The sequence below is a fragment of the Anarrhichthys ocellatus genome, unplaced genomic scaffold (assembly GCF_004355925.1).
Source record: "Anarrhichthys ocellatus isolate YVR2014 unplaced genomic scaffold, GSC_Weel_1.0 scaffold21, whole genome shotgun sequence".
Lineage (NCBI taxonomy): Eukaryota > Metazoa > Chordata > Actinopteri > Perciformes > Anarhichadidae > Anarrhichthys > Anarrhichthys ocellatus.
In genome coordinates, this window is record NW_022280051.1 from 619,255 (window position 1) to 633,232 (window position 13,978).

Consider the following 13,978-nt stretch of genomic DNA (forward strand, 5'->3'; position numbering starts at 1 on the left):
TGTGTGTGTGTGTGTGTGTGTGTGTGTGTGTGTGTGTGTGTGTGTGTCCATCCATCTATAAGCTATACCCACTTATTGTAGATAAACCAGTCCCAGCTAACATTGGGCGAGAGGCGGGGGGGCACGCTGGACAGATCCCCGGTCGATCACAGGGCTTTAAATCAATATGATTACGTATATGTGTGTTTTAGCTTGCAGATGTTTGAGGGTGTATTAGTGTGAGGAGGACACTAATCCCTCTGAAGCCATGTAACATCTGTCTCTCCGTCTCTCCTTCTTTCTAAGAATGATTGAGCCACATTTACTTGGATAGCTCATGCTGTGCTATGGTTTTCAGATTGCCTGTTGTGCCTGTGGATCACATGGATCGCATGGATCACGTGGATCACATGGATCACGTGGATCACATGGATCACGTGGATCATGTTGTTAACCTCTGCTTCTGAAAAAAGTAGCCAATGTGGAAGAGCCTGAAACTTGCTTTGTTTCTAATATCCAGCTAGGGGCGACTCCTCTGGTTGCAAAAATAAGTCTGATCGTATAGAAGTCTATGAGAAAATGACTCTACTTCTCTCTTGATTTATTCCCTCAGTAAACATTGTAAACATGAGTTTATGGTCTCAATCTTTAGCTTCAAGTCTTCTTCAATACAGCATGATGTTCATTTAGCAAACTATGGTCCCATTTAGAGTCAAATAGACCATAAAGCAGGGTATGCTTTAGGGCGGGGCTACCTTTGTGATGGACAGGTCGCTACCACCACGCTGTCCGGTCTGGGCGTTGTCTGTGTTTTCGTTTTGCAAATGAACCCTATCACCGTGTGTTTTCAGTTCATGAAAGTGAATTACTGTGTGGTCGCCTTATCGCTGCGTTCCGTTGTACTACCACCCTCTTATGTCACTTCTGGTTGCAAAAAAACAAGATGGCAACCGCCAAAACATGATTACGCCAAAGGACTATGAGGGACATTGTTTTTCTTCATATTGACTTTTCATAAAGTTACTTTGGACTGTAGACGAGTAGGAAATAACATTTGCTTTAATTTGCTTTACTGTGTACATACCCTCTGATTTCTCCTTGAATGATTTAGTGTCAGAGCAGGTATGAGTCAGTAGAAGAGTAAATATGACTGAGAGATGGCAGCTGCTTTCATCTTCTTCATTTGTGTCCGTCACCCACTCTCTCTGCCTCTCTTTATCTCTCTCTGAATTCTTTAGGAGGCCAACATTACTTTCCCTGTGAGGCTTTACAGATCAAGTGATAGTAACCATGCAATATAAGTGAGTTAGAGCATTACATTTAAGAAAAGTACTGTTAAGTGTGTAATTTATTTATGTCTTCAGTGGACAGTCTAGACTGGATAACAGTAAGTCTACTGTCTCTTGATATCCGTCAACACCATGAGGAGAATTTGAATGCCACTGTTTTTGAAACTGCATACAGCAGGAAGCATTGCTAAGCACACACACACACACACACACACACACATAGTAAAAATTTTGCCTAGCATATTTTCAGGTATTCTATCCTTGCAGGATTATTTTGGACCCTACTGGTGACCCCCCCTAGGTAATGAAAAGATGCAACACACATGTACATGCGGACACAGACAGACACACACACACACACACACACACACTCTCTCAACCGACTCACCACCACCACAGCTGTGGTCAATTAGTTTTATAACCTTCTGACAGACAGGAAGCAGTGTGCAGATGGACTAGAGGCTTAAATACATGGTTGAACCATGTATCTGTGTGTGTTTGTGTTTATTTGTACATTTCCTTTCTGTTTAGCCACCTAAACTTGTGTAAGTTAACTTTGTGTTGTATTCACTTTGACTATTGACCTTATTCAGTTCTTGTATTATGTTTGCAAGACATAAACCCCAAACTACCCGAATCCATCTTACATCCCATTGGTTAATTTGCCTTTAAGTGTCTGGTGAATCTCATTATAATGTTTAAGTCATTTAGATGATGTGTTTATCCAGAGTTGTCTACAGTGACTGTTTGGCTTAACCACACTCTAACAGACCAACTGACTCCTCATGCACATTTGGGAAGAATGTGACCTCATTGTCTTACCAATAGGGAACCCAGCCACTTGTGTGAGCGTTGTCTTCAAACTGTTCTGAGTTATTTCTTACAGTGTTGTTGCCTCTGCATTCCACGGCAAACAAACTGTGAGGTAACCCTCATTAAACGCAATGTGAGTCCGAGCCACGGGAGGCGTTTAAATATTCCCTGCTTCAAATAAACTACAGGCTTATACAAAGTTAGATTTTTTTTTTTATGGGGTATAAGCCCAAAACTGGTGCATCAGTACCCTGATAGTGCTCTTTATATTTGCCCACTGACCCTAAGTGTGATTGAGTGTTCACATCGATATGGCACCCCTCACTAGATTTGCACAGGTCTGTCTTATGTAATACCAGAGATCTGTTGCATCGCTTCCAGTACATGATTTCTATTTCTGTCCGCATCCCATAATGTGGCGCTCTGTTTCCTTGACGACATGCCCAATAATAGCAGCGGGAGAGGTTGTCATGGATATGGTAACCGTAGTGATGCTCCTCATCTGTCCTTGGTTACAGAGGAAAGGAGGGTAGGAACCAAAGTTTGAGAGAGTCTCTTGTGTCAGGGAGGAAATATATGCTGCACAAAGGAGATAAAACTCTAAATACAATGTGAAGCTTGAGTAAAAAAAACTTCACTCCCTGTGGCTGTTCTATTTCTCTTCTACTCTGTATCGCCCCCCCCCCCCCTTTTCCTTCCCTAAGCACTTTCACCGTCTTACTCTCCCTTCAGATCAATATGGATACTTTCAGATATACAGAATCATTCTGTCAGAACCAAGCAATTAACCAATCAATACACCTGATTAGACACTGATTGACGTAGAGGCAAGAACACACACACACACACACACGCGCGTGCGCACAAACGCACACTTTTGACGCTAAATCCCATCAACAATAATGAGACTTAATAGGATTCACAGTGATTGAGGTTCGAGATTATGATGGTGTGATATTGCTTGTGTGCACGGTCAGGTTAAGCTGGTCTACATGCATTTTTATAGTGTCAGACATGTCTGTGTATCAGTCATGGACGTGTGTATATCTGAGTGTGTGGTTGTTCACGGTTGTGTGTATGTTTGTGTGCGTATCAGCAGTAGGCGACAGGACGTTTAGTGACAGATGTATTAGCTGCCGTCTCTCCAGTAGGCGTGTGAACCAAGCACCTTAAGTCAATGAATCCACTTTGAGAGGGTAACACACACACACACACACACACACACACACACACACACACACCCCTTCCCTCTGAGTTTTATATTTAGGTCTTACTCTTTATATATTAACAATCAAGTTGGTCATTTTGCTCAAATTTGTCAAGTGACCTCTTGTGGCTGTGTGAATGTGAGCGTCCTCTTTCTGTGTTGACCACAGAATAAGGCTGACATTTGTTATGTCCATACACTTTTGATTCCTTAATAATTGATTGTGCTCCAAGGGAGGATGTGACTTGTACATTTTCTAGTATCCTTCCCCCGATCGGTACTTTTCAGTCACCTTCTTGTGGAGTTGCTTGGAGTGTTCCTTTGTCTTTCGGTGTAATGTTTTGCTAAAGTTGTGACTTCCCCCAGATACAGCAGTTATACTAGGTCAACTGAAACCCCTCGACTACACACAAATGATGTCCTTATCATTGTGTATCATCAATCATGTGACTTCTAAAATCAACCAGTGATGCTTTACATGCTTCCAATTAAAAAGGCTTGAGTACCTATGCCGACAAGTATTTCGTTTTTGAGTGTGGAATTCATTCAGATCACTTTCTAGAGATCTGTTTTCATGTTGAGATGAATCACTTTGTGTTGATCAGAAAGGCCACATTTAATCTACTTTGTTTCAATCTGAAACACTGGAACAAACACACTTTCAACAGAGATGGATATGTTTTAGGCACTCTATGTTGTTGTTACTGATGGCTTAAGGTTGTTGTTTGTTTACATCCTATTACCAATTCATTACTCCAGTGTTGTCTGCTGCTTGTTCTCGAGTCTCCACATGTCCTCTCCCTTCCTGTCGCCATCGTCGCTGCTGTTGAGGATCAAGTTAACATGCTGTTCCTTTGGGTGCTACTCTGCTGGTTGCTAGGAGTGTCTATTTATAGATGGAGAGGAACGATCAGCGTCTATCTGTACGTTCACTTATCTCAACAATGTTGCTCTGTGTTTTCTTCTGGTGATGGTGTGATGTGACTGTGTGTGTGTGTGTGTGTGCGTGTGTGTGTGTGCACCTCTGAATAGTCACAGTGGAATGCAGCTGCTCACGCTGCATCCAGATAAGGATGTAGATGTGTGTGTGTGTGTGCCTGGTGGTGTATGTGGGTGTATGAATAGCTACAGTTGAATTTGATGCATTTATTCGTACATTTACCCATAGGATGTGAGTGTGACGGTGTGTGTGTGTTGCATACAGTATATAAACAGACAGAGATACTGTATCTTATCTTATCAGCACAGATGAGAAACCTCAAATCCCTTGCAAGTTTTCTGCAGTACAACAAGTTCCAACCATGCTGGAGCCTGGGGAGTCATTATTTGGAAATTATAAATGCTGTTCCCTTTTCAGCTCCCAGAGGAAACAAGGAATACCCCAGTTACCATTTCTGCCAGAGACATGGGTGCTTTCCAACTCCAGAGTTTCGACTTCAGAGTGCTGTTTGGTTTCAGCTTCAGCTTCATTTGTCCCATATTTAGGAGCCATTTTACTAATTCTTCACGGCAGCAGTGCTCCAGTGTAGCTGGAAATGAACCTTAAACATGGGATACTCTTAAAATATGTCTTTTTAGTTTAGCAGTTTCTCTGTTTAACCAGGGTATCTTTCTTATCTCATGTGTACAATTTTTTTATTTAATTTTTTTTTTGAAATGTCACAAATATAAAATGGAAATCAGGAATCTCCATCTGCAGGTTTAACTAACTAGATCATCTTTGAATTGACTCGTATTGGGTAGGTTGTTGTTCTTTTGTGTTCTCCGCGTTTCTCTTTTTATCGACTGGTGAAACGCAATTGTCAATACTCTAATTGATGAGCTAATGGCGATAAAGCCACAGGTTAGTATGTTACAGGAAATATAAAGCCACCATTGCCCCATTACACAACAAAGCTGAAATAGCGTATTTATTGAGGGGATTGATGCCAGGTTAAACTTTGTGAAATATTAGAAGCATAAACTACTTGGAGAGACCCCGGCGCTTTTGTTAATCACTCAATTTTTTGTCTCCCTCTTTGAAAGAACTTCAATTGTTACTGTGAACATATGCAATATGGCTAAAGCCTGACTTTCTGTTAACTGCTTTAGTGCTATCAGTGTATAACTGTCCATAATAAGCAAAACATTTTTGTTATTCCTTGTTGTCTCAGTCAATCGCTCTCTTCCTCGTTCTCTTCTCTTCCTCTTCTCCACCTCTAATAAAAGTGAAAGATAAAGATGTTTATGATTCATTCACTACCATGCCATTTCCTCTTCTCTCTCTCCTCGTCCCTTCCTTTTTTTAAATTGTCCCATTTTTGGTGATAAAGAGGGAGATTTCCACACAAACGTCACAGCCTCCCCCTCTTTCTGCTCCTTTTTTTCACTGTGATTTTGAGGCTATGGTATTTATTAGGGCTGTGCAAACATATCAATATAGCTTATTGTCACGATCATTTTTTAAATGATAGTGTATTAATATGTCCAACTATTATCGATACATAGAAAAAGAAAATAAAAGAGTGTCGTATTGTGAGGCGCTTGCCAATACACAGCCCTAGTATTTATGTTTGGGAAGACAGGACATCTGCATGGGGATTTGTGTGATGCCGCATTGGTAATCAGCACTGGAGTTATTTGGCAAACAAGTCATATTAAATCAGGTCAAATGAGACTTATGAAACAAAATAAAGTTTCCTTAATGCCGACGCCGAGGAAATAACTATGAACGTTACATAACTGTCTGAAAGAGGCTAGCAATGCCGATGCGAATTTTTGATCGTTCGTATGAAGCTCCAGATGTGCCAGTGGTAAAGACGAGTTCGATGGAGGCAGCGAGGAAGAGAAGGAAGAGGAAGAGATAGAGCGAGATATTTTTACTGAGCTAAAAGTGTCCTCTGCCTCACATCGACCCACATTACGGCTCCCACGGAGTGAACAGAGAGAGAGAGAGAGAGATAATGTCTCTGTCAATCACGGAAACTCAGAGTTCTCAGTGCAACCTTACCACAGGGAGCGATGTCAGTCTTAATGTCCCCATTTCAGGTAGAAAGATTCTCGTCACAGTTGAGCTTAGTGGCTGTTCACGGCATGTGTTCTTCCCGAACAGGAAGCTATTTCGTACTGGGCAGTGCTAAACAAAACCAAACCTTGGGAGGGAGGGCAGTGGAAAAAAGCCCAGTTTAACACTTTAGTATTATACATTTAGTATAATAAGACTGTAGCTCCTTTTGCACTAATCCTTCAGCACAAAATGAGTTGCTGCCTCATACGAACATACAAACTTACTTAAGAATGTCATTTCTAGTATGCCTACAGTGTCATCGTGTCTTGGTCACAGCATGGTGAATGTTCAGTCGAGTAACATCTGAGCTTAACGTGTAGGATCATCCTCTCACTGGCATCCCAGTATTTGGCACACACACACACACACACACACAGCGAATTGCGTATACAGCAAACATTACAGCCATGGCAACAACGGTAATGGAAGTGCACAGTAGATCTCTGGGCAAATTAGGGTGGTAAACAGGTGTAATGTGTGCTTTGCGTGTGCATGTGTGTGTGTATGTGTCTTCATCATTCCAGACTAATATTTGAGCAGCCATTAAAGCCGGCTGTTACATCACCAGGAGAGTAAAGCAAACTGCACACCAGCTACTTTCAGCTAAAAGGCCTCCCATCAATCTCGACTGAGCTTAATGCAAAACCTGTCAGTGGATTTCTTTGGCACTACAAACTAAAAACAGGGGCAAAGAAATGGACATTTAGAAGCAGCAGGAAAAAGCAGACTTGTCCATAATCGACTTGGAGCATTGCCACCAATTCCAGTGATGTACAGTATTGCATTGTCTTCGTTGTGCTGGTAAATGACTCTGCATGCCCTGAGATCAAAGATGGGAGGAGAACATGTGAAATCCCGTCCAGTGCGGAAGCTTCAGCTCACTTGCTCACTGAATTAATAGGTGATGCTGTGTTGCGCCGTGTACTGGTTCCGTCAGGGAGAACTAGCTGTCATGTTGGTGTGGTATTCACTGACATTTAGCCATCTGGTGTGGGATCCTGCAGCCACACACACACACGCACACACACACTCTCTACCCTCTCTCTGTCTCCCTCTTATACACACACAAACAAGGTGGTGGTTCACATCAGCACACACACATCTTCCATTGAAACTCCGGCTGGTAATAAGGCGTGTCACTATGATGCAACAATAGAGTGTGTGAGTGCATATGTGTACCTGCATGCTTATTAATGTGGTTTGTGTGTGTTTTGCCTGAATCATCAAAGGGCAGGGTTCCCATAGAAACAGATGTTTCCGTTTCCTTCCTTGGCGAACATGTGACTGTTTATCTGTGTGTGTGTGTGTGTGTGTGTGCGCGAAAGAGAGTGATACCATGAAAGTATAACATATGGTCACCTGCTTTTTAATTAAATGCAGTAATGAGGTAAATCATCCCATATTGATCATCATCGTTAAATCTATCCCAACCACGAAGGAGATGCACTTAAAGGATTTTCAGCTTTGAGCTAATTAAGATGTGGATTGTGCAAAAAAGGGGCTGCGGCTCAATATTGGAAAGAAATTCCTCATATTTTGTACATTCATCATTTAAGCCCACCTGACATGCAGTCGGCGGCGCCAGTGTTTGTTTTATCCTTGCGATGAGTCTTCGAGAGTGTAGCGGGGAATTCACATCAAAAGAGGAATATCAGTTTGCGGTTCCTTCTGGGTCTTTATCGTTCATTGTTGAGAGGCTGGTGGGAGGCAGATTGGTCATGATCAATAGAGTGGCCTCGCTCACACTTTAAAGTGCTGTTTCCACTCATATCCATGCATGGAAATGTGTTTGTCATGGAATCAATAGGCATGAAAATGAATGCGTTATTATATGGACAGGAAGCAGAGACGTCAAGGAGCATACGAGTGCTTTAGAATGTTTTCATCCCCTGAACTACAAATCGGAAGTACTTTACGAGGATGTTAACCAGTTCTCCGGAGAGTGAGTGTTTTAAGAAGTTGTGAAAACTTCCTTTCTGGTGCATTTAAGGGAGTAAAACTTTATAATTAATCCGCGGTTCACATACGTGCCGTACCGTGAGGGGGGGATCCGTACAGCCAGTAGTCCATTACAATATTAGTATCTGGAACTATATCTCATTCCCTACTATTCATTCTCTCCTCTGACTTTCTCTCTTTCCTGTCCTCCTGTCCTCCTGAGGGTCCCTTGTACCCTCCCGCTCCCGCGAGGTGACCCAGTTTCCCATGATCCATTGCGGCTGCTTCTGCCGCGTCGTTGCCCTAGCGATATTGCGAGGTCCTTTAATGCCAAACTGTGACTGCGCCGTGAATAATGGATAGAGAGAGCGACAGAGTATTAGACGGAGGGGACGAGAGGGGGACGGGGCACAGAGGTAACAGTAACGGAGGGAAAGAGTTCAAATATGAATACCGTGAAGTGTTATTAGGATGGAAACGGGAGCGGATGAGAAGAGAGAAAAAAGAAAGAGAAACGGTACATGAGGGAGATATGGAGAGAAAGAGAGGAGGGATGAAGAGAAATGGAGGGATCGAGCTGGACAAAGAAAAGATGGAGAGTAGGAGGAAAGTGTGTTCTGCTGAAACAGCGACAGTCAATTCAACAAATTGAACATTTCATACTTGTTTAAAAACCCCAATAAATCATCACGAAGTGATCTTATCGTGTAAAGAAAAAGGTAACATAAGAAAAGAGGAATATAATTAAAAAGAAAATAGATATGTTAAAACAAAAATCTAAATGCCATTTATATGCCCGATCGTACTAGCAGTGGTTTATGGGTAGTGTAGTTCAGTTTCTTTGAAGCTGAAGTCCAGACGTACAGGTGAAAGAGTTTACTATCAGTCATTGAGTCGAGATAACTAACATGGCAGGAAAGGCTCAGGGACACATTATTTTGTATTTACGTGTGTGTGTGTGTGTGTGTGTGTGTGTGTGTGTGTGCTTTTGTGATTTGTGTAGCTTGTAGTTAATCTCTGTTGTTACTGCTGACTGCAGCACACACCTGTTGAATAGCACTTTAGCTGTTACACACACAAACACACAGCACACACTCTCTGGAGCAGACACATAAACACAGGGGCATGCAGAGGTGGCCGCCCAGTACCTCTCTGCCAGAGCCGTCTGCCCTCGCTGGCATTGAGTCTGTACAATAGTGGGTTCAAATGCTCCCTCTCATTGGCTGCTGTAAATAATATATTTCACTTCATCTAAAAGGCTTTAAAGTGCCCACACAGCCTTTAACTTCAAAGCCGGAGGTTAACGCAGGCGTGCATACATTTGCTCAATAAAATAAATCAAAGAAACAAAAGTACAGCATCTAAGCAACGAGCCATGCTCGCTCAACGGATGTTATGGGCGCTGAAAACATGTCTTACCCCTCACTTTTCCTCTAGTAAAGGTTCCAAAGTGTTAATTGCACATGCACGTTGAGAGCTAGCTGAGAGCCTGTGATGACGGTCTTGTTTCAAACCAAGGCCTCTATAAAGAGAGAGGGTAACTGTGAGACGGAGGTTTACGTGGGAGGTAAAAGTTGTAGTGCAGTTCTGTTTCACACCGACCTGAGCACTGACCTATATGTCCTGTTTCACCGCTACACCATTCATGTTTACACATTACACATTCAGAGAACACATAATGTTCTGTTTATTGAGTAAATGATGATCAACTAATTGTTTCAGGAGTAACGTTTTGCTTCAGCGACACAACGTCATAACCTTTTTTATAGGCGCTTTCAGTGAGTCTGAGTTTCTAAAAGAGCGAGCTGTAATGCACGTGGTGCTGCACACACAAACGCACTGTACATGCTGTATCTTCAAACGCACACATTCACAGCACATGGTTCAGAAGGTTAGGCAGCATATGTCTCCACATGTTAGCTATTAGACTTTACTATCAGTCTCACCAAGGCAGCTTAACAAGGACTTTGATGCGTGTGTGTCGGGGGGGGCAAAAGAGAGAAACGCAGACAAACGGAGAGAGAGAGAGAGAGAGAGAGAGAGAGAGAGAGGGAGAGAGAGAGAGAGAAAATAGATATGGAGGAGACGTCCAATGAGAAAGAGGAGCAGATAGTGGGAATGCTGAAGGGTAGAAGAGGAGCAGAATTTTATCACACCACAACAAATGAAGTAATATCAAGCAAGCTGAGTATTATATAAATAGTGCTGTGTTACTTTTAAACTCTTTACTGTGATTATCTCAAGAGACTAACCTCACAGGTGTGACATTCCAATCAGGTTTAAACAAACAAAAGTGGGATCAGAACTTGACTTTTGACCAGAGATGAAGTGTTATTTAAAGCCATGTGTCCATTAAGTTGTCCAGTTGGTCATCGTCATAAGACAGAGAATCACAACACAAGTTGAAGAATTTTATTTGTGTCTCTGTGAATGCATTTGTGTGTGTGTGTGTGTGTGTGTGTGTGCTTTTGTAACCATTTGTGTAGCTTGTAGTTAATCTCTGTTGTTACTGCTGACTGCAGCACACACCTGTTGAATAGCACTTTAGCTGTTACACACACAAACACACACATACACTCTTTCTCTGGAGCAGACACACACACACACACACACACACACACACACACACAGGGGCATGTAGAGGTGGCCGCCCATTACCTTTCTGCCAGAGCTGTCTATCCTTGAGCTGGCATTCAGTTTCTACAGCAGTGGGTTCAAACACACACACGCACACACACACACAGCAAATGCTCTCTCTCTCTCTCTCTCATTGGCTGTTGTGAATTATACATTTGACCCAATCTAAAAGGCTTTAAAGTGCTCACACAGCCTTTAAAATTCAAAGCATGGCGTTAACACAGGCATTCATACGTTTGCTCAATAAAATCAATTATTGCTGCTTTTTAAATCCTACGTTGATGATGTCCATTATCACAAGGCTGCAGATGCATGGAGGCTCTATCACGCGGTGCGTACGGCAGTGCCACACACAGTACATTGAGCCTACATGCAGGAGCTCAGACGGACCATAAATACACTGAGCAGACGTCGTCTCCTCCACCGATGACCTTGCTGTGGTCCGTTTTAACGAGCTGCTGCCTCTCGTCTCTGAACGAGCGTTTGTCTTTGGCATGCAGTCGCTTCGTGGGGAATCTCTCTCTTCTTTCTGACTTCGCCGTTGTTATAAAAGGATACAGATAGTTTTCACAGCAATAATGACTTGACGGTGAGATTCAAGCCAAACTTTTGGTTGCCAGGCAACTCGAGCGACACCAGCGACCGTATATGGACATTTCTGTTTTCATCTTTGCTTTCAACTTCCTGTCACTGTGACTCTTTCTTTCTTTCTTTCTTCTCACACTCCCAATGTTTGTCTTCCTCTCTCTAACTCTCTCTGTCTTTGACTGCAGTCAGGTGTTTCTACAAGTTCTTTATCTCCTTCCCTCAGTCGCTCTCACACTGTCTCTTCACTCTTATACAGTCTCTCACAATCTCAAAGCCCTCTGAGGCAAATATAACTTTGTCCATCTGTATTTGTTTGTCTTTCTTAAAGTGTTTTTTTAGGTTCTGATAATGAGCTTTTTAGATAAGGGGTGGGGTTAGAAGGGCGGGAGAGGGAGATAAAGATGGATGGATGTGAAGAAGAGTGTTAGGACTTCACATTGCGATGCGAGCAGAGAGGCAACCACACAATTTTCTTGGTCTGACCTACCGACTCCCAATTTCTTCATAAGAGCTATAACTGACAGCATGGCTCGAGGCTAACTCCTTTCACCAGCATCCACAAAAATATTTTCAACCGCCCCGAAGACAAACATTCTGAATGTTATGTCTTTACTTTGTTCTTGCCGTTTATAGTGGTTATTTGCATACAACACACAATTTAAATGTTTGGAATTAATTATTTAATTAAAGTTTTAATTATTTTACAAAAATTAAAACAATGAAATCTATGTATCGAACATTTTTCCAAGATGCCACAAGTGTTACCTCTTCATCCAGCCTCTCCTGTCCTCTCCTCAGTGTTCAGCAGCCTGCAGTTCAGTCCAAGTTTCACAGAATTTTTGTCACGTAACTGTTGGTCTCAGCCGAATCAATCATGGCTTCCTAGTTGCACTGGGAAGAGCAGAATTTTATGTTTTTTACAAGATCTGTTTCGAGTAAACGTTTCATTTGGGGCAACAGTGTTAGGAAGTTAAACAGGTCATAAATCCGTCTCTAAAATCTATTTTTATATTGTTGTGTAAGCAACTATTCATTCAAGTTTCTTGCCAAAAAAAACAATTGAATCATCTGATTAAGTTAGTTGTTCCGAATGTTTTTGAGGTTGTTTCTGCACGGCTTACTTTCAGTTATTATTATTGTGATCTTTATGTCTTCTTCACTCACTGACACGTCAGTCACCAGTCATGGAATTTATTATAATTTTTTTTCCCCCTGCTGAAATCTTTGGGTTTAAAAATACACTTTCTGGGCTGTACTTTCTGTATTGGAACATACTTGACCTTGACTTTGATCATTTTTAACTGATTAAAGATGGAGGATTGTGCCACTAATAGACAAACATTGGTTTTAAGCCAATAACAACAACAAACATGAATATTTCTGATGATCTCTGCTCTAATGACTTAGCCTACATTTTCTATTGCAAAACTAATTTTCACTTATTAAAATGTGTTACATGTGTTTGCTCACCCATAAAGATCAATCACGTTAATTCATTCCTACCGTGGGGAGAAACTAAAATGTCTGTAACCTTAGTTTGTGTGATTTCATCTAAAGCAAATATTCATGTATTTGGCATGGCAGTCATGTAATGCAGCCAACCTGTATGGTTTTAATACATCTGATTATCACTGGTGAAGCTTTGAAAGGAGATGATTTTCCTACTAGTCATATGGCCCAGAGGTAACAGGGTAAGATGCACATGAAAGCAGCCCCCCTTCTCTTCCCTTGTCTCCTTCTCCTGTCTCCTCCTCCCTTTGCCGCTTATCTCTTTACTTCTCCTTCTCTTCCAGCCTCGCTCTCTCTCTCTCCGTGTACGCTCCCTGATCTAATTAAAATGCCATCTTCAGTTCTCTGGTGAGCCCCCCCTCCCTTCGTCTCTCTGTGCTCTGCTGCAGTGTAAATACGCTGTGTCATATTTGAAAAAAAAAACTGAATCCGCTGTGTCATGATTCGGAAGCTTAGCAGCTGATCCGCCATGTTTGACAATTTGACTGTGCCATGTTAGATGGGACTATGGCAGGGATTTTGAAGATACGCTGTGCTCAGGAGTGCTTAGGGCCATTATTGCCACCATGGGATTGGTCTGGAGGTGTGAGCGAGCAGGTTTACATCATGTTGAAGGCTACAGCTATATATTCAGTCCCCACTTCATTCCGAATATTTAAACCTTTCTAGAATGTTGGTGGTTCTCAACACTGTGATGTTGTCCACTCCAAACATGTAGTGGTATACTGTATTTGTACCATCTTAACCATCTCTCTCATTCCCTTTTTGTCATTCGCTGCCTGATTTAAACACACACACACACACCCTCACACTCAAGTAAACATGTGCACAGAGCAGGGTTCAAACAAAAAGGCAAGTCGATGTCAGATTAACCCTCAACACTCTCGCCATCCCGCGTTGATCTGCGGATATCTCATCAGCTGTTAATGAAAGCCGACAGATTGACAGTGCGAGGCGACTCTCCAATCGGTC

General features: G+C 42.2%; 1 protein-coding gene across 6 annotated transcripts in view; it reads left to right on the forward strand.

Moving 5' to 3' along the window:
* cacna1c (calcium channel, voltage-dependent, L type, alpha 1C subunit) overlaps positions 1 to 13,978 on the forward strand; it is a 170,093-nt gene that overhangs the window by 57,801 nt on the left and 98,314 nt on the right. The window lies entirely within an intron of this gene.